Source organism: Macaca nemestrina, chromosome X, assembly GCF_043159975.1.
Source record: "Macaca nemestrina isolate mMacNem1 chromosome X, mMacNem.hap1, whole genome shotgun sequence".
Taxonomy (NCBI): Eukaryota; Metazoa; Chordata; class Mammalia; order Primates; family Cercopithecidae; genus Macaca; species Macaca nemestrina.
The window spans coordinates 132,000,059-132,020,106 of NC_092145.1; the positions used below are offsets into that span (position 1 = coordinate 132,000,059).

At 38.8% G+C, this 20,048-nt stretch overlaps 1 protein-coding gene and 1 long non-coding RNA gene across 2 annotated transcripts in view; one reads left to right on the top strand and one right to left on the bottom strand.

The window, feature by feature from the left end:
- The window catches only part of LOC105490366 (interleukin 1 receptor accessory protein like 1), a 1,633,350-nt gene that overhangs the window by 1,414,459 nt on the left and 198,843 nt on the right, over positions 1-20,048 (bottom strand). The gene's annotated exons all lie outside the window — the stretch shown is intronic.
- LOC105499124 (uncharacterized) lies at positions 455-14,960 on the top strand. The gene is made up of 3 exons (XR_011618205.1): positions 455-583; positions 10,523-10,640; positions 14,753-14,960. It is a non-coding gene; the product is annotated as an uncharacterized lncRNA (long non-coding RNA).

Consider the following 20,048-nt stretch of genomic DNA (forward strand, 5'->3'; position numbering starts at 1 on the left):
CTTAGCCACCTTAGAATTATGGTTCCATTTCTCTAGGAAGCAGAAAGATACAGAGAGTGATGCCTAAGCCGACGCGCTCTTGATAACCTCCTTTTCATCTCTTCTCTTTGAAGCAGATTTATTATTGCACGCGACCCTCCCACCCCCATCACTGTCTCCCCAACGCCCCCATTCTCCGTATCACTTTAAGATGGATTACAAGAGGGAAGGGGTGCGGGGGCTGCTCCAAACAAACCTCAGGTGCTAAGATGATAATTGTTTCTAAAGGGCAGTTTTGCAAAAGTGCTTCTGTCTGTATTGACATGCAAACTGCGAGTCCTTCAAGCAGTAACCCTCCTCGCAGCCGCGCTTTCAGTTTGGAGGAGGAGCAAAATCTTCCCTAAGTCAGTGGGGCTCAGGGAGAAGGGTGCCTGTGGAAGGCTCTCCGGGAGTGCGGGGTGGGGGGTGGGGAGTGGGAGGAAGAGCGGAGAGGAGGATATTGAAGAGGATCCTCCTCCATCCACCGCGTAATTGAGTTCCCTACAAAAGAGTTCGCTGCTGGTTTCCGAGTTGAATTTGTGATGAAGAAAGAGGGTCAAAGCAGGTACGGGTAAATACATTAGGTTATTTGCTCAATTTAAGGTCCTTGACTATTTACATTAGGATAGTATAACACTCACATGCGATTCCGTGCTTCTCAAACTTTGATGTACACACCATCACCTGGGTGTCTTGTTAAAATGCAGATTCTGATTCGGTACATCTGGAGTGAGGCCTGAGACCCTGCGTTTCTAATAAGCTCGCCCGTGGCCCATAATAATGTTGCTGGGCTGTGGACCACACTTGGAGTAGCAAGACCCTGAAAAAATGTTAATGTTTACACTGCAGCAACAGCGTTAGTTTCCGGCAGCTGAGTAGGCTGGATGATTAAAAGGCAGAGAGCCTCTTTTCTAGTTACTCCTTTCCCTCTCTCCACCCCGCAACCTTTCCCATTCAACACCTGGAGCCCATGTACTTGAAAACCTTAACCCATTTTGTAATGTATCTCACAAGCTTTTGTAATGGCAGGCTTAACAGGATAAACCAAAAATAGAACAATAAATAGGTAAAGTAGCCTTGGCCCTTCAGAACTGCTTTAATTTGGGGAGTAAAACACACATCAAGATAAAGAAAACACTTTAAAAATTAGGTAAAATGTGAGCTAAACGAATACAAACTAAACTAAGCGCGCAGGTGAGAATAACAGCAGGCAGGGAGACTAGACAGGGAGATAAATCTGTATTTCGAAAGAAGGAGCAGTACACTGAAATTTCCAACCTCAGCAGAGGGAAAATGTGGTTAAAGTTGGTAGGCAAGTCTTACAAGGTTTCTTTGAAGCTAACTCACCCATGTTCACATCTTCTGTGCCAGTGTTTTTCTCCCCCTGCTTCTTCCCCACATGCTATAATTCAGCCTGAACTGAATATTAGAGGTGAAGAGGAAATATATTCCCCTCCTTTCATCGTGAGTGATCTGTATTTTCTATACCTTCCATCACAGTCCTTCAGTTGGCCATTTAAATGTGAGTAACTAGACCTCAAGCAGACGGGGAGGGGGGCACAATTTACAAGTGTAAGTGTAATTGCTTCAAGCAAAATTTAAAAATAAACGTCTTGAATGTAGCCTCAAATCCTAGATTTGAGTCTAAATTCTACTCCTAAGTAGCCATAATTACCCAAGGGAATCACTTTAATTTCTCTTGGCCTCAGTTTCCTTGTCTATAAAATGACAGGTTGAAATTAACCAGTTGCCAACATGCTGTCCAGCTCCATATGGTACAAAAATCACGTCCTCTCTTTGAAATGTTCTGCAAGTCAGTTTCTTATTCTACACAGAGAAGGAGTTATGATTATTACCTTGACATGGGCTGCAGAGAGCATCTAGAAGCTTTGAAAAAGCATCTCGAGGACACAGGTGAACATTAGACCACTTCAATCTTATTTCAAGAGATGATTTAAAGTGCTTTCATTTCAAATGAAATGAAATGATCAGACCCAGGAAAGGAAGTGTTTGTCTGAATCTGAGGTGAAGCATTGTCTATTCCTGGATCCTACAGAGCCAACTGTGGGCCTCGCTGTTTGTTGCCATGGGATCCTCTTTGTGCGAACTATCTTGAACTGTGTGGGAACATTTTCCTCTTGCCTCCCTTCAGTTCTCTCTCTAACTCTTCTGAAGATATGTGTCAGAACAAAATGTAGCTGCATTCTTGCCAATTAAGAGTAACGGCAGCTGCAAGGTGCATCTAATTAAGAATTTTAATTACTTCACTGAATTCTCATTTGCAGATGTTTAGAGCATTAAACAATGTATTGTGATTTTTATTTTAAAATAGGAATAAAGCTGACCTCCCTCCAAAGGAGGGTGGAAAACTACACAACTCAATGATGGATATTTTTTAAAAAGAGTCTTTGACATGGAAAGTATATACCTTGACATATCATTTGAGAATATGCGACGTTATATTGAGGATGAGGAAATAGAGTGCATATCCATAAATATGCCTTTTTTACTAAAGGAAAAGGCAAGCAAATCACAAAATACTGGAAACAAATTGATAATTTACTACTCAAATAGAATCCTTGCATGCTACATAGTTCTCAAATATTCTGTTATTTTTCTTTCCAGTAATATGATGGTTAACTGTAGGTTTGGCACTGCAGTATGGGGATTGTAGGCTATAATGCAAAGCATTATGGGGTTTGTAGTAAAAACTGGCTGCAGATCAATTCCATTCTTCTAGCTTTTCTCAGTTGAAGAAACTGCTGTTTTATTTTCTATTAATAAAGAAGAATGTCAAGATATTGTACATCAGATTCATTTTAATGAAACAAGGTTGGTATTAATGGGAGTATGAAATTAAAGGTTAGCTACAGAAATATTCTGACTTGGGAGATGAAGAATATAACCCTACTTTATAAACCCCAAAATAACCTGAGTGAGCTATTTCCTAATATTGCTATCCTATAGCTAAGGTTTCAAAAATCACTTTCATTGTTTTAGTAGTAAAACGTGAGAAAATATCAAATTTGGTATTTACGAAAGAGAATGATCAACACCTGAAATGAATTCAAGATCTTACTGATTGTCTTTAACTATTGGTAGCTGAAATTTAATTCTCCACATTTCATGTCATTGAAGGCTATAATAATAGTTTGCTTTAGCACAGCTGTTTGTGGATGGAGGCTTCTTTAAGGAGAGAAAGAGAGCCTACTCAGCTGCCAGCTACTCAGTGAAGTGAACAAGAGTTTTATTTAATCTACCTTTTTAGATACTTTTTATATAAAATTACTCTGAATATTCAGAGTTGCTTTTCTTTTTAATAAAATCCTTAAGGCTAGAATATCCTTAAGGTTAGGAAATATGTCTGAATTGGGTTATTTTATTCAGTTTAAATTTAATTATGGAAATGTATAAATTAAGAAGTTATAATTCAGTTCATTTTTGTGTGCAGATGATTCTATGTAGATAAATACATAATTTACAGAGGTTTTGATTGAATACTGTTGGCAGTGTATTTGAAAGTTCACTAAACATTTCCCATATGATATGAATTCAAAGTCTAGCTCTCCACAACGCTCTATGAAATCAGCCCCCCTTTTGTTATGAAAGCTAAAATACCATCTCTTCAAAGTCTCTTCCATCTGTGAAAGTTTCCATTATCATGCTAAGTTACTTAGAAGGTATTTTATACCTGAGGTTGCTTCCTTTTCTCTTTCTCTCCTTAAAGAAGCCTCCATCCACAAAAAGCTGCGCTAAAGCAAACTATTATTATAGCCTTGAATAAATGCAACATCAAGTACTCTTCATGTTCAGGCCTTTTGCCAGCAATATTCATTTGAACCCACCACCACATATTCTCAAACAAGGTACAGACAAAGACTTGAGCATTTCAGCAAAATTCCACCATAAAGTTCAGGAATAATAAAGAATGCTATGAAAAAGCAAACAGCAACAGGAAAGAAAAATGCCATGCCTGCTTTTCCTTCAGATTTCTAAGTTTTGAATCATAAAAATATACAAATATATATCTTCTTGAATGCAGTTTACATTATTGTTCATACTGTGAATATTTCTTTTATGGTCATAAAAATAAAAGCAATGCCCCAAATGAAACACTATGTACATAAGCGATGCAAATGCATCCCCGGTGGAAAGCCGGCTGGCTGCTGGTGGGAGGGTATATTTATACAGTGCCTTTCATTTGGAAGGTTCCCAAAATGATTTGCAAACTGTATATAGAGGAATTGCTCACCATGGAAATTCACCCACTTCCAGGAGAGAATGCAGAAGTCATTCCATGCTGACAGCCAGTTTAAATAAAACCGCAGAACAATATTTCAGGTGGGTGAAATATTAAAATTGTAATTGATTCAGGAAATGTGCCCTGGAAACCCACTATGTGCCAGGCATGGTTCAAAGTACTGAGGGTATCATTATGGATATATCTAGTTAAGTTTCCTGCTCTCCTAAAGCTTACATTTTATTAAAATCTAACCAGAACTTGGGAGTTACAAAGCCCTATTTCCTGGTGAATTTCTGATCTCTGCATAGAGTTCTGCTGAAATAGACCACTTGCACTTTTTATATGTATTTATATCAGACTTCATGATATCCAGGACACAGGACCTGTGGCATATCTTCTACTTCAAATTGAATGCACACACACACAAAAAAATAGCTTCAGATATTGTGGTTGAAGCAGGTAAAATAATAATATTTCCTGCATTGAATGCTTTGGGGGTGGTAGGGCAGAATTCATACTCTTCTGGGTCTGGGAAAATAAATGAAATGGTATTGATGTAAATATATGGAAGATCACTTCCTCTGAAATGATTCAGGGCATTTCATGGTAATTACGGCGTATAAAATAGGTTTGATGAAGAAAGAGAACAGTGTGAGCTAATGTTTCCAAGTATAAAATATGGAATGAAATTTCAGTATCACTCAAATTACCTAGATTAATAATATTTCTCAGAGGAAAATAGAATGGGAAAAGAAGGTAAGGCAGGGGCTGTGAAAGTTCAACCCAGACTAGCTCTGTGTACTCACAGCCATCACCCTCTTCTCTGTACTTTGCTTCTAAAGGCCAGCACCCATACCCTCTTTAACAACTGCTCTTGGGCTACTAGCACTGTGTGTCTTGCCTGTGATGAGAACAGGAAGTACCTGGAATTTGAAACCCTCTTCCACCTTACCCAAGAACTGACTGATGTGGAAGTATGAAACCCTGGCTCTTTTTACTATAGTTTGAAAAAACTCTGTGGTGCAATTTATACCCCAAGCTCTCCCTCCTGTGGAGAGCCGAGGCTGGAACTGTGCTTATAGTCACACCCTTGCTTGGTTTCTGGGAATGAAAGATAGAGGGTAACTAGAAATAATCATAGAGGTCCCAACTCTGGCTTTCAAATATTCAACGTATGTGTATGGAGATAGTAATATTTGTTCACCTATTCGTTTGTCTATCATTTATTAATTACATACTATGTGACAGACAGTGCAGGGTGTTGAGGCTCTAGGGATGTGTAATGCACAGTCCTTGTCTTTAAGGAGCTCATGTCTAGCAATAGAGTGACCCACAAACGGCACATGTAATACATGCTGTGGTAAGTACTCTAGGAGAGATCTGAATTCAGCCTAAAAGAATCAGGGAAGACTGAACAGGGAAGGTGTTATTTCGGTGACCTTGAGGTTTATCGATAAAGCAAGATAAAAATCACAAAAGAGTGAAGACCAGTAATAAAGAGCAACATCTAAGTAGGCCAATTTTCTTGTACCTAGAAGGGAATAACATTGGTTCTGGTAGTAGAACTCAAAAGTGTTTAAAATCACAGAATCAGTTTTTGAAGGGGGCTCTCAAGACAACCTTGAATAATCTCTTTATTTTAGACAGAGTAAATTGAGTCTCACCCAGGAAAGTGACATAGTTATTCAAGCTTACATAGCTAGGAAGTTTTAGGAGTTCTTTTTTGGCATGACTCAGCCATATCGCCTGTCAGCCTTTTATTTGAAAAGATAAGTTGAGGACATAATGGAGATATCTGATATAATATGATCTGGTTTGAATCCTATCACCGTACAGCCTTCAGAAAATTCCTCACCTTTTCTGAGTCTCAATGTCCTCCTGTAAATAAATGAAGTTAATGGGATCACCTCCTCCTGGGGATGCTGTAGTATGCATACTCCGCAGAGTACCTAGGACGTAGTATGTGTTTGAGAGAGGAGTAGGAGTGCTTCGTTTCATTTTAGCTTTTAAAATTTGTTTTTGTTTCTTTTCTTTTCTGATCAGAGAATATTATAGTGGTGTAAGGAGTCATGGACATTTTATTTTTGTTTTGTGTTTTGTTTTTATTTTTGTTATACTGGCTACAGAGTTGAAGGGAACTAGACATTCAAGATAGCTTTTCTTTTTTTCTTTCTTCTTTTTTTTTTTTTTTTTAAATAAGCTGGTAGTGTTTGGGGTTAGAATAACCTTGTCTGACTACAACTCCTGGGTATTACTGACAGTTCATCTGAGGACCAGTCTAACTTTGTTCAGTACAAACCAAGTACATGAATCTGCTTCGTCTAACCAGCTAGGTATAATAATAATGAACAAAATACTGAAACATATATTTGCCAATTGAAGAAGTCTGTTTCACTCACATTACAAAGGAGGATAATCAAATGGCAAATGAATGCATCAAAAGGTAACTGACTTAATTAGACATAAGGGTGATATAAATTTAAAGCATAGTGCAACATCATGACACATTCCCCAAAATGTTTAAAATGAAATCATGGGCAACGGAAAATGTGGGTGAAGAGTTGAAGCAACTGGAACTCACGTCTACTCATAGTGAAAGATAAAATTGCTTCAACAACCTTGGAGGATTTTTCAGCAGTGCCTATTAAATCTAAACATATGCATAACCTATGATGTCAGCAATCCCATTCTTAGGTATATACTCAACACAAATTCAGACATATGTTCACCAAAAACACATATTAGAAAGTTCAGAGCAGTTTTATTCCAAAAAAGTTTTTTGCAAACTGGAAACTACCCAAATGCTCATCAGGAGTAAAATGGATGAATAAATTGTGTTATATCTAGACTGTCGGCTACCATAAAGGAATAAGAAGTAACAATCTACAGTTGTCCACAACAATATTATTGAATCTCACAAACATAATGTTGAACAAAATAAACCAGACACAAAAGAATACATACTGTAAGACTGCATTTATGGAAAGGACAAAACTAATCAAATCTACACTTTAACACATAAGGATAGGAGTTATCTTTGGTGGAAGTAATGACTAGAAGGAAGCATAAAAAGAGTTTCAGGGATGCTATAATGTTCTGGGTTTTTCCGATCCTGGTGTTCATTACTTGGGCATATTCATACTGTGAAAATTCACTGACCTGTATGCTTATAATGTGTATACTTGTGCATATGTTTCATATTTTAATAACAAAGTTTTACCGAAAAGAAGGTTGTTTTAGACTGGGTGCAGTGGCTCATGTCTGTAATCCCAGCACTTTGGGAGGCCAAGGTGGGTGGATCACAAGGTCAGGAGTTCGAGACTAGCTTAGCCAACATAGTGAAACCCTGTCTCTACTAAAAATACAAAAATTATCCAGGTGTGGTGGCACACACCCGTATTCCCAGCTACTCAGAAGGCTGAGGCACAAGAATCACTTGAACCCGGGAGGTGGAGGTTGCAGTGAGCCGAGACGGTGCCATTGCACTACAGCCTGGGTGACAGAGCAATTTCTGTCTCAAAAAAAAAAAAAAAATAGAGGTTTGTTTTAATATCAGAAGAAAAACATCTAACTCTTACATTAATTATAGGTTATTAAAAATAATAAAAACTGAAGTGTAGGCAGATGTTTGTGAAAGTTAAATATTGTATCGTATTTGAATACAAAGGTCTTCCTGTGAAATGGATATGAAAAGGCAGGATATGTTTATTTTTAAAAATGTTTTCAGGAAATAAATGGGGTTTTCTTTTGGAATTGTAATTAATTTAGTATAATTTAACATAGAAAAGAAACTGGATAATGAAGATAATCATGTCTTTGACTTTTTAGTGTCAATCAAAGCTTTGTTAAATTTCTTTTGTGAAATGATAATAGCTAGCATTTATTCAGTACTTATTACATGTCAGGCACCACTGGAGGCATCTTATACCTGCTAATTAATTTAATCTTCAAAATAAATCAGTACCATTGTTATGGCCAATTTACAGATGAGGAAATCAAGGCTTGTTCAATGTCTCACAGTGGCAAACCTGGAAATTGTACCTTCTCTTAATTTCTACCCTTATCTGCCACTCTTAACATTTGATTATTTTCTCTATGTTACATTTAGCAAAAATCATCAATTTTGTCTTTGGCTTGTATGTTGCCTTTTTGTCTTGATATTGCTAGTACATCAAGCTGTAAACTAAAGAGTCAGTAGCAGTTCAGCAAAATTTCTAGTGCACTATTTTTTCCAGCAGTCTGTTAGTTTTCATTTGGGGTATCTCTTTGCTGTTTATCTTTTTCCTATAGGAGATCTAAGTGAATTGCTATGTTTCTGTTGAATGAGAGAAAGGTGATGAAATTATGGCTTTCAGGGCAAAAATGTTAATATTTCAACTTTTAAAACACCTAAGAATAGTATGATGAAGGCATGTGTTAATGTTATGTAAATACCAGTATGGCTTTCTGAACTAATGTTTACATTGAGGAAAACAACTCTTTTAGTAAATCATACAGGACACCAGCGAGATATCATGGATGTTTAATAATTAGATACCTATATTCAATTTGTGTGTGTGTGTTTATCAAATATTTGAGGAATATTATACTAGAATGTGATTATTGTATAGCAGATACTATGTACAAAAGGGAGATTATAGCATAGCAGAATAGAGGCAGTAACTTAAACATTGACTATTGAATATCATTATGGTAAAAATCTCTTGTGACAGAGACAATACTATGTGTTCACCAAACTTTTAAAATTTCCTTTTTTTTTTTTGAGACAAAGTCTTGCTCTGTCGCCAGGCTGGAGTGCAGTGGTGCAATCTCAGCTCACTGCAACCTCCCCCTCCCGGGTTCAAGTGATTCTCCTGCCTCAGCCTTCCAGTAGCTGGGACTACAGGTGCGTGCCACCACGCCCAGCTAATTTTTGTATTTTTAGTAAAGAGTGGGTTTCACCATGTTGGCCAGGATGGTCTCGATCTCTTGACCTCGTGATCTGCCTGCCTTGGCCTCCCAAAGTGCTGGGATTACAGGCATGAGCCACCATGCCCAAGCATAAAAATTTCCTTCTTAAGCACTCAAAACACTATGTTGCCTGGTCCTTTTACATCTAGGTGGGTCCACAGTGGATTGTGGACAGATGAGTTACACACGTCTTCTGGACCTGATTCCTAAAATCTCCAGAGAGATCTCCCCTCTCTTTATTCTCATGCTTATTTTCTTCTTATGTATGGCTTGAAGGAAAGGGCTTCAAGATGATGGAGTCGTGTGATAGAAGGACTCTAATTCCTAAGTCATTGCTAAAAGGAGAGTTATGTAGCCAGTAGCATCAGACTTGGGCTTTGTGTGATTAGGAAACAAACATTCATTATACTAAGCACAGAGATTTCAGGTTCATTTGTTGGTACAACAGAGCTTAGATGACCCTGATTTATAACCTCTCGCTTTTAACCTCTCAAAGGCAAGAAGAAAACATTTTTCTTCTTTTATTTTTTCCTCTATTGATTTATTATTTTGTATTCAGGTGTACAAAATTGTACTGATCACTAATCTTGGTTAATAGTCTTTTCCATTGGTCTATGTGCAGCCTAGTTTTATTTATGTATTTATTTATTTAGTTTTCATGAGGTTACGAATGCTTGAGAAAGCACCACCCAAAACAAAAGCAAGTATCTTAATAATGATCTATATCAAACAAATGGAATGGTACCCTTGCCAACCTATACATCTGCCTCCCTTCATCTAAAGAAACTATTATCCTGAATTTCAAGTGCATTTTTTGTTTGACTTCTTTTTCATATAACTTTGCTGCATCTATAGATATCCCTAAAGAATATACATATTTTACATTTCAATTGTTTTAACTTCATAAAATAGTATCGGCTCCAATTCTGGATAAAATGCAGTAAGTACACTTTATTCTTTCTTTTCCTGTTGAACACGACTTTAAAACCTGCACAGAATGTATGGAGCAACTATCTGAAAACTCTGAAAAGTAAATGGTAGTAGGTAGATCAGGACCGAACACCAGAATTTGAAGTGAATTTTGTGAATGTGTACTGAGTTGACCTTTTAATTTTCCCTTTGATATCTCCCAATCTAAAGTCAAAACAAGCAGTAAGTTGGAAATGAGCTCTGTGGCACAGAAAGAGAAAGCTCCAGGAGAGACCATCTTCTCCCGGCTCAAGGACTGGGAAAAGAAACTCCTAATGCTCAGAGACAGTGGAGAACTCTCTCCCACCTTTCTTTTTATTTCTCCATTCTCTTGTGCCTCAGTTCCCAGGCAATCTTGTGGTGGTGGTGGAGATGGCAGCTGCAGTTACTGGAACCAGTAAGAATGAAAACTCTGAGGGAGGAGTCTTCTCTGATCTATACAGCTTGCAGTTTCAAGAGGGTAGGACAAACTCTCTTTGTTTTTCCTGGTTGACTGTTGTATTTTGTTTTGTTTATTTTTATTGCCCGTCTTCCTCCACTTGAGCCAGAACATGAATCTCATCACAGCAGTCCACAACAGAGCCTGCCAGTATCGGGGCAATTAGAGCCCCAAGTTTCTGACTAGGGAACCAAAAAGGGTGAAGGCGGAGAATTGAAACGTACCAGATTTCAGGAGGAAGAACTGAGGAAATTGACCCGACAAATTTATGAACTCCAAGGCTCACCCTCAGGTGGCACATATCAGTATTTTCTTTGTCTGCAATTATATCCTGCATACTAATCATCATACATTTTGTTGACTTTCCAATTATATTTTTGTCTCATATTTTTATTTCTGCTATGCTTTTGATATTTGTTGACTTCTACTTTCTTTGATTTTTTCTGTCAATCATACTCTATCATCTTCAGAAGGATACTTAAATCATTAATTTTAAGAATTTCTTCTTTTTTAATATGAGGTTTGTGGCTGTAAATCTTCCTTAAAGCATTTTTGCCATATCTCATAGTTCCTAATATCTAGTGTTTCTCTATAATTCTGTGTTTGTCATTGTTAAATTTCACTATGATGCTTTTCTTTAACCTAAGAGTTATGTAGTGTTGTGTATGTGCGTGTATGTGTGTGTGTTTTAAATTTCCATATGATCAGGGATATTTTTATTCTTAAAATTATCTTCTACCATAATTGTATTATGGTTAGATATTGTAAGATCTGAAATTTTTGAGGATTTCTTTAATAGATTATATATGATCAACTTTTCTAAAATGTCTCACATGTGCATGAGACAACTGTATATTTCCTAATGCATGCACAATCATATTCCCCTCCCCCAATTAACAATCAAGCTTGTTAATTGTGTTGCTTGTTAAATGTGTTTACTTTTTTTGTTGTTGTTTTTTCGAGACGGAGTCTCACTCTGTCACCCAGGCTGGAGTGCAGTGGCGCAATCTCAGCTCACTGCAACCTCTGCCTTCTGGGTTCAAGCGATTCTTCTGCCTCAGCCTCCCAAGTAGGTGGTACTACAGGTGCACGCCACCACACCCGACTAATTTTTGTATTTTTAGTATAGACAGGGTTTCACCATATTGGCCAGGCTGATTTCAAACTCCGGACCTTGTGATCCGCCCCCCTCAGCCACCCAAAGTGCTGGGATTACAGGAGTGAGCCACTGCGCCTGGCCTGTTTTACTTATTTTTCTTCTGTATCTTTGCTGATTTGTTCATTGTGTAACCTGTAAATAATCAACAGAGATGTGTTGAAATTTCCCACTATGATAGCAGATTTATCATTATAGTAATAACAATTTTTTGCTGCATATATTTTGAGGCTATTTTATTGGTGTCTACTTGTTTAAAATTGCTATACTTCCTTGATAAATTCAATCTTTTTGTTATGTCATGACTCTCTCCATCCTAAATATTTTTTGTCTTCAAGTGTATTTAATTTAATATGACATAGTTATCAACATTATTTTGATTGTTGTACTCCTGATAGGTCTTGTTTTTACTATACTTTCACTTCAAACTTCTTTTTTTTTAAGATGGAGTCTTGCTCTGTTGCCCAGGCTGGAGCAACATCTGAGTGGCATGATCTCAGCTCAGCGCAACCTCTGCCTCCCGGGTTCAAGGGATTCTCCTGCCTCAGCCTTCCAAGTAGCTGGGATTACAGGTGCGTGCCACTGCACTGGGTTAATTTTGTATTTTTAGTAGAGACAGGGTTCTGCCATGTTGGCCAGGCTGGTCTCGAACTCCTGATCTCATGTGATCCACCCACCTTGGCCTCCCAAAGTGCTGGCATTACAGGCGTGAACCACCACGCCCAGCCTTACTTCAAACTTTTGCATAACCAAATTCTTAAAGTGTTTCTCACAGAAGCCATTTACATCTGGATTTGGGCTTTTACTCTAATTTATACATTTGTGTCTTTAAACCAGTAGATTTCCTTTATTCATATTTATTGTAATTATTGATATCTTTGTTATTGTTACTGCCATCTTAATTTCTTATTTCAATATGTCCCTCTTTTTCTACATTTATTTTTATTCCTGTCTTACTTATCTTTTAATTGAAGCTATGTCTTACCCTGAATAAAGCAAGGACTCTCTCATCCCTTGTCTCCTCTTCCTTCCAGCCCCTATCATGTTGATCAAAACAATACTTTGGTTTTTTCTTAAAATGTGGTCCAAGGACTAGCAACATCAACAACAACTGAGAACTTATTGATTAGAATTGCAGAACGTTGGGCCCCATTTCAGACCTACTGAATCAGAATTCTCATGTAGACAAGCACGCCAGGTGTTCATATGTACAGAAAAGTTTGAGGGCTGGGCGCGGTGGCTCAAGCCTGTAATCCCAGCACTTTGGGAGGCCGAGACGGGCGGATCACGAGGTCAGGAGATCGGGACCATCCTGGCTAACACGGTGAAACCCCGTCTCTACTAAAAAAAGTACAAAAAACTAGCCCGGCGAGGTGGCGAGCGCCTGTAGTCCCAGCTACTCGGGAGGCTGAGCCAGGAGAATGGCGTAAACCCGGGAGGCGGAGCTTGCAGTGAGCAGAGATCCGGCCACCGCACTCCAGCCTGGGTGACAGAGCGAGACTCCGTCTCAAAACAAACAAACAAACAAACAAAAAAGTTTGAGAATCACTAAAGTAGACTTTAAACTCTTGGTTGTTATTGACGTATTTTCTCTTCTCTTTTCTTGTCTTTATTAGTTTTAAAACCACAGTGACCAATGGTAAGGTATTTATCTGATCACCTTTACTTCATTCATCAATTGGAACATCTCCAGATTTGTCTTTCTTTTTCTTTTAAATACTTATCCAAAAGCGTTTTTAAATGTGTCTTTGTGGAGCAAACTTTTAAAATATTTTATGCCTCAGAATATTTTTATCATGGCCTCACATTTGAATGACATTTTGCTGGATGTAAAATACTATATTCAAAGGTAATTTTCCTTCAGTCCTTTGAAAATGTCCATCTGGGCCAGGCGCAGTGGCTCACGCCTGTAATCCCAGCACTTTCGGAGGCCGAGGCAGGTGGATCATGAGGTCAGGAGATCGAGACCATCCTGGCTAACATGGTGAAACCCAGTCTCTACTAAAAAACGCAAAAAATTAGCCGGGCGTGGTGGCATGCGCCTGTAGTCCCAGCTACTGGGGAGGCTGAGGCAGGAGAATGGCATGAACCCGGGAGGCGGAGCTTGCAGTGAGCCGAGATTGTGCCAGTGCACTCCAGCCTGGGTGACAGAGCAAGACTCCGTCTCAAAAAAAAAAAAAAAAAAGAAAAAAAAAAAGAAAATGTTCATCTGTAACCACTGTTATTGAAATATGTGACGTCAATCTGAGTCTTCTTCCTCTGTATATCATCTGCTGTTTTGTTTTCTGGTTTTGAATTTTGTCTATGTCTTTGTATTCTTAAATTTCACTGTAATATATTCAGGTGTCTTTTTTTTTTATTTTTTAAGATTCTCCTCTTTGGCACTTTCTGGGCCCTTTCAATCTAAAGTCTTCAAATTCATCAATTTATTTCTGTTTGATATTCAGCTCTTCATCTCATCTCCTCTGTTTCAAACATCTTTTTTTTATACACAATATTTATAGAATAATTTAAAAGTCCTGCTGTATTTATTCTCTAATGCTTTTTGTTTCTAGTGGAAGCTGTAATCCAGGATATGTTTTCCTTTAGAAATAGCTGTGCTTCTCAGAATGTCTTGTTATTTTGGTTTGGGAATCTACCCTAGCCCCCTCTCCTCTCCAGGGTACCAACTACCCCGTTAGGCAATGCATTAGGAGAGGGCCATCACCCAATTTATTTAGCCCCATGGAGTTTAGTGGTGAGGAATGGTTAAGCCCTAAGGCAAATGGCAGCGGGCATCTCCAAACTGCAGCCAAGGCCAGTCACTCCTTGTTCCCTGAGGTCTTGGCTTCAGTTTGCATCCCCTCCACCCACTCAGGGAGAGGTAGCAGTAGGAGGAGACACTCTGTAGATTGTAAAGTTCAAGCTTGGGTGTTTGAAGAAGGGGTATGGAAAAGTGAATACCAGAAGCTTAATGATTTTCTCATTGCTCCAACAGCACAGGGCTTCTGAGAGACGCTGATTTTACTCCCGTGGATAGTGAGAACTGCAAAAACTGTCACCAGGAACGACTCCATCCAAATCCCTGCACTAAAAGACTTGATCAATGACTTCTAGCTGCCTAAGGCCATATTCCTGGGAAGGCCAAAGTCCCACCTGAGTTCCCATCTGGAAAAGCTTAAGAATGCCAAAAGAATTTACTGATGTTACAACAAACACCTGAGATAGGTCCTTGACCTCTGTTTCTTAGAGTATTTGTTAAGGAAAAAAAAGCTTACAAATCTAAATATTTCCTTTGTCCCTTTGAGATGCATATGTATTTCCCACAATCCTTGCAGTGTCTTTCTCAAAGACCTGAGACTTTTACAATGTAATCATGTACTTTTTAGAAAGGATAGGGTCCCAGTCTCTCACTGTCTTTAGGAAGCCTAACTTCGATAAATGCCAGTTAGCAGGCACTGGCAACCTAATCCATTTTCATTGACCCACCATCTTAGCCACTTTTTGTAATTTTTCACTTCTCTGACTCTGCTCTACCTACCACTGGCTTCCTGCTTCCTCATTCCTCCTCGAAAATGCCCAAATCACCTCTGAACATATTGGAATTGAGCTCAACTCTCCCCTACTACATTAGTTATTGAATAAAATTTGTTTTTGCTGCTTTAATTAATTACCAGTTTTGTGTATCTATGAATTTGATGAAGTTAAAAATTCAAAGTTTCTGCTAATAACTTTTTTTTAATCCGAAAACTCAAGCTCTGAATTTCCAAAAATGTGGAGAAGCCACAGGTAAGAGCAAAGAAGAATCAAGAATAGTATTCCTACAGCACTGCCTCCCCATACATGCCATCACATTTTTTGTCCACAAGTCTGGTGGCTTCCTGCCCCAGACCAAACCCTAATTCCCCTCACCCCAACTCTTACAGGTTCAAAAGCATCTGCTCCTCCAATTATCACAAGGAGTTTTCACACTTTTTTTTTCTTTTTTCTTTTCTTTTTTTTTTTTTTTTTTGGCTAATTACCTCCTAGGGCTTCTCCCTGGGGCAGCTCTCTGGGGAGCCAGCAGGAGTACCACTTCAGCATCTTGCTAGAAACAGGAAATTGATGAATGGAAATGTTTCCTGTCTCTTCTCTCTCCAGTTTCACATTCTTCTGTCAACACCTTTTGGTTCTTTCTTCCTTTACAACATTTTCTCCGTACTGTCTAAAAATTTTCAACTCCTAATTCTCTTTTACTTCTTATTTGGAAACATTTAGCTCTCCACCCCTAACCTAAACTGATTATAGCTTATATTGATATATTCCACAACAACTTAATCTGTAAAACAAAGTCCAATTTACTCCAGATCTCTGACTTTTAGGATTTAAAAAAAAGTTATTTGAATTTTTGACTTCATTAAATTCATAAGCAGGACTCCCTTTCCTATCCCAGAGCACGCCTCACCTACCCCTCTTCCAAGGGTGATTCTGTGGCTTGCTTTTCAAAATCTGGCTTCTTCCTCACCTATAAAAGTATTTTCAGACCATGTAAATGACTGTGGCTCTCCTTTTTTCTCTAGCCAGTTATGAAGAGATATATATGTCTGATCCTTCCCTTTTGGGTGCTAACCAGTCCTCCTCACCTTTGTTATTTATCATTCAGTCCTCAGGTAACTAAGCCAGGTAAAGAAGTCCTTGCACCAAAAGTAGTGTCTAGAACATTGCTGCTCAAATACTGGCCAAGGGTTCAGCAAGATTGGCATCCCCTATTAGGTTGTTAGATAAGCGGAATCTCAGGTCCCCTTCCAGTCCAACTGCACCAGAATCTGCATTTAGGGACTAAGCATATCTCCCTGGCTTGAGGAATGCAGCCTGGTAGTCTACAGCTTGTGTTTTAAAAAGATTTTCTCAAGGTGAATTGCTTTCAAGAATGCATGAAAACACCAGTCTCCTCCAACTAATAAAAAACAAACAAACCAACAAACCTCTATAACATATCTGGATTGCTAATAGTTTAAACATTTTTCCACCCTTCTTTTTGTTTTTTTTTTTGTTTGTTTTGTTTTGAGACAGAGTCTCGCTCTGTCACCCAGGCTGGAGTGCAGTGGCGCAATCTCGGCTCACTGCAAGCTCCGCCTCCCGGGTTTCCGCCATTCTCCTGCCTCAGCCTCCCGAGTAGCTGGGACTACAGGCGCCCGCCACCTCGCCCGGTTTATTTTTTCTATTTTTAGTAGAGACGGGGTTTCACCGTGTTAGCCAGGATGGTCTTGATCTCCTGACCTCGTGATCCACTTGCCTCGGCCTCCCAAAGTGCTGGGATTACAGGTGTGAGCCACTGCGCCCGGCCATTTTTCCACCTGTCTTAACAGTAAGAGAATCTATTTTTTAACTCAATAACTTTGTGGAGCACTTGATTACCATGTATTATTTATGAATATCACCTGTATTAAATTCCAACTATTTTATACAAATTAGCACTAAAATATTAACAGGAACTCCCATTTTAACACAATTTCAAGCAGAGACAATTGTTTAACTGAGTAAATTGAAATTTGTTTTTACGATTTATTCTATTTTTGCATAAGTTTGTGTTGAGACTCAGAAAATGATACTCCAAAGTATGGCAGTTTGGCATGCTGAGTACTTTGAAGTAGATTAGATGGCCTCAGAAACGGCCTCAGAAGCAAAGTCTGTCTCCAACCCCCCCTTCTCCCTCTAAAGCAATTTATAAAAACCAAAATTCCTCTTCATTAAGGCAGGTCAAAAAACTAGAACCCCTCTTCATCAAAGCCAACCATAAAACCTAGAAATACTATTCTTTTTTTCTTTTTCTTTTTTGAGAAGGAGTCTCGCTCTGTCACCCAGGCAGGAGTGCAGTGGCGTAAACCCGGCTCACTGCAAGCTCCACCTCCTGGGTTCACGCCATTCTCCTACCTCAGCCTCCCGAGTAGCTGGGACTACAGGCGCCCGCCACCACGCCCGGCTAATTTTTTGTATTTTTAGTACAGACAGGGTTTCACCGTGTTAGGCAGGCTGGTCTCCATCTGCTGACCTCATGATCTGCCCGCCTCGGCCTCCCAAAGTGCTGGGATTACAGACTTGAGCCACTGCACCTGGCCAAAACCTAGAAATATTATTCTAATCTTCCCCTGCCTTTCTGTGTAGGAGCTGGCCATAAAGAAATTCGTAGACCCACCTTATTTAACAGTAGGTAATAAGACCCCAGAGAGGTCCTATCCCATACCTACAAGGAAGGAATGATCCATAGAGAGGCCAGAAAGAATCTGAACAGACAGGCCTCGCCAGGTTTCACCCATCAGTCTATTACCATGAGAGCATTCACTTTTATCCAATCACATTTCTATTAGGCTAGCCGTTTTTCGTCAAACCTAAGCCTAAAAACAGTTTTCCCTGGGTCTTTAGATTTTCATTTCTGAAGGCTCCCATGTTACTAAAACTTTGATTAAATAAATTTATGTTTTTCTCTTGTTAACCCATATTTCTTTGTAGGAGTGTCGGTCGTGACCCTTATGATGGATGAGAAAAGGTATTACATCTTTTTGTCCCTGCATTTGCAAAGCTCTGTAATTTTCTAAAACTTTTAAAATCATCTTCATAACTATTTTGAATTTAATAAAAGTTTCTGTAACCTGGTTGTGCACTTATTTTGGTTTTATGTTATTTTATTTTATTTTATTTTACTGAGACAGATTTTCACTCTTGTCGCCCAGGCTGGAGAGCAATGGCATGACCTCAGCTCACCGCAAACCTCCGCTTCCTGGGTTCAAGAGATTTTCCTGCCTCAGCCTCTGGAGTAGCTGGGATTACAGGTGCCTACCACCATGCCCAGCTAATTTTGTATTTTTAGTAGAGATGGGGTTTCACCATGTTGGCCAGGCTGGTCTCGAACCCCTGACCTCAGGTGATCCATCCACTTCGGCCTCCCAAAGTGCTGGGATTACAGGAGTGAGCCACCACACCCGGCCATTTTGGTTTTAATATATGAAACACCTGTACCAACTGATAGCCTTTTTCACTATTACATGGAAGCAATCTACAGTTTCCCAGAAAAGTAAGTTGGGCAGCATGGCAGCACCAAAGTCATAGGGCTGATTGGCAAATGTAAAAGACAAAGTAGAGGAGCAGTGAAGACAGATGAATCAGGGAAAGGTGGAAGGCAAGGAGGATGAAGATCAGAGGAGAACATAGGAGCCTGAAATAAAGGTGAAAAGACAAGAATTCTGATTAAGAATACATGTTTATTCTTTTTGTAGGACACCATACTGGTACAAACAGTATTCATGCTCAGCTGTAATAACATGGCCATAGGGTCAAATTCTATCTTGAGAAAAAGGATCCAAGTCTGAAATCTTTAGATTTCACAACTGTACTCCCTTAGTCGTGAACTATACAAGCATATATTTAATCCTCACCAGATAGATGGAGGTAATTCTTTCCCTATGTGTACTATGTAATCTTTTGAGACTTCGTTTACCTTGTATATGTCTCCTAAAAGATTCAGCATGGAGAGGAAATATATTTTTGTGGTTAAGCGCATAGAATCTAGTCAGACTCCCCAGCTTCAAATCTCAGCTGTGGTTTGTGAAGGTATATGGCTCTGTACCTCAGTTTCTTCATCTGCAAAATGGTAATAATTAGAAAAACCTACCTCATTGAGTTGTTAGGAGGATTCAATGTCAAGCATTTACCACAGTGCCTGGCAAAAAGTTTTGTGCACAGTAAATGTTTAATATTCAAATGAATTTTAAAATATGCACATTGGCTTGTAAATACAAAATTTCTCTCTGGAGAATACAACAAACTGATGAGGTTCGTTGCATGAGGAGAGAAGCTAGGTGGCTAGGGATGTATGTGGGAAAGAGATATTTCACACTGTATAATCTTTCATATCTTTGGAATTTTAAACCATGTAAATGTATTGCACATGCAATGAAGCATTAAATAAGTAAATAAAGTAAAATAAAAGGCATTCTGCTTCACTTAAAACTTTCTCTTTACAGCTTTAAAAAGCTTATACTTGGAAGTTTCTTATGGAATTTTGTTAAGCTTCAGTGACAACTGGTGGTAAACTCACCAACAAACATTATTTATTGGGAGCTTGGCGTATGATGAATAAAGCATGATCCCTCTCCCAAGGACCATGCAGTCCACTTATCAAGACAACACAAATATTCCAAGAAAAAGGGCCAATACAAACAAGAGTATAATTTAGAACTAAACAGTAAGGAACATGCCTACATACTCCGATGTTTAAGGGCTATGGCAGACTGGCATATACAAAACATGTTTGGAGG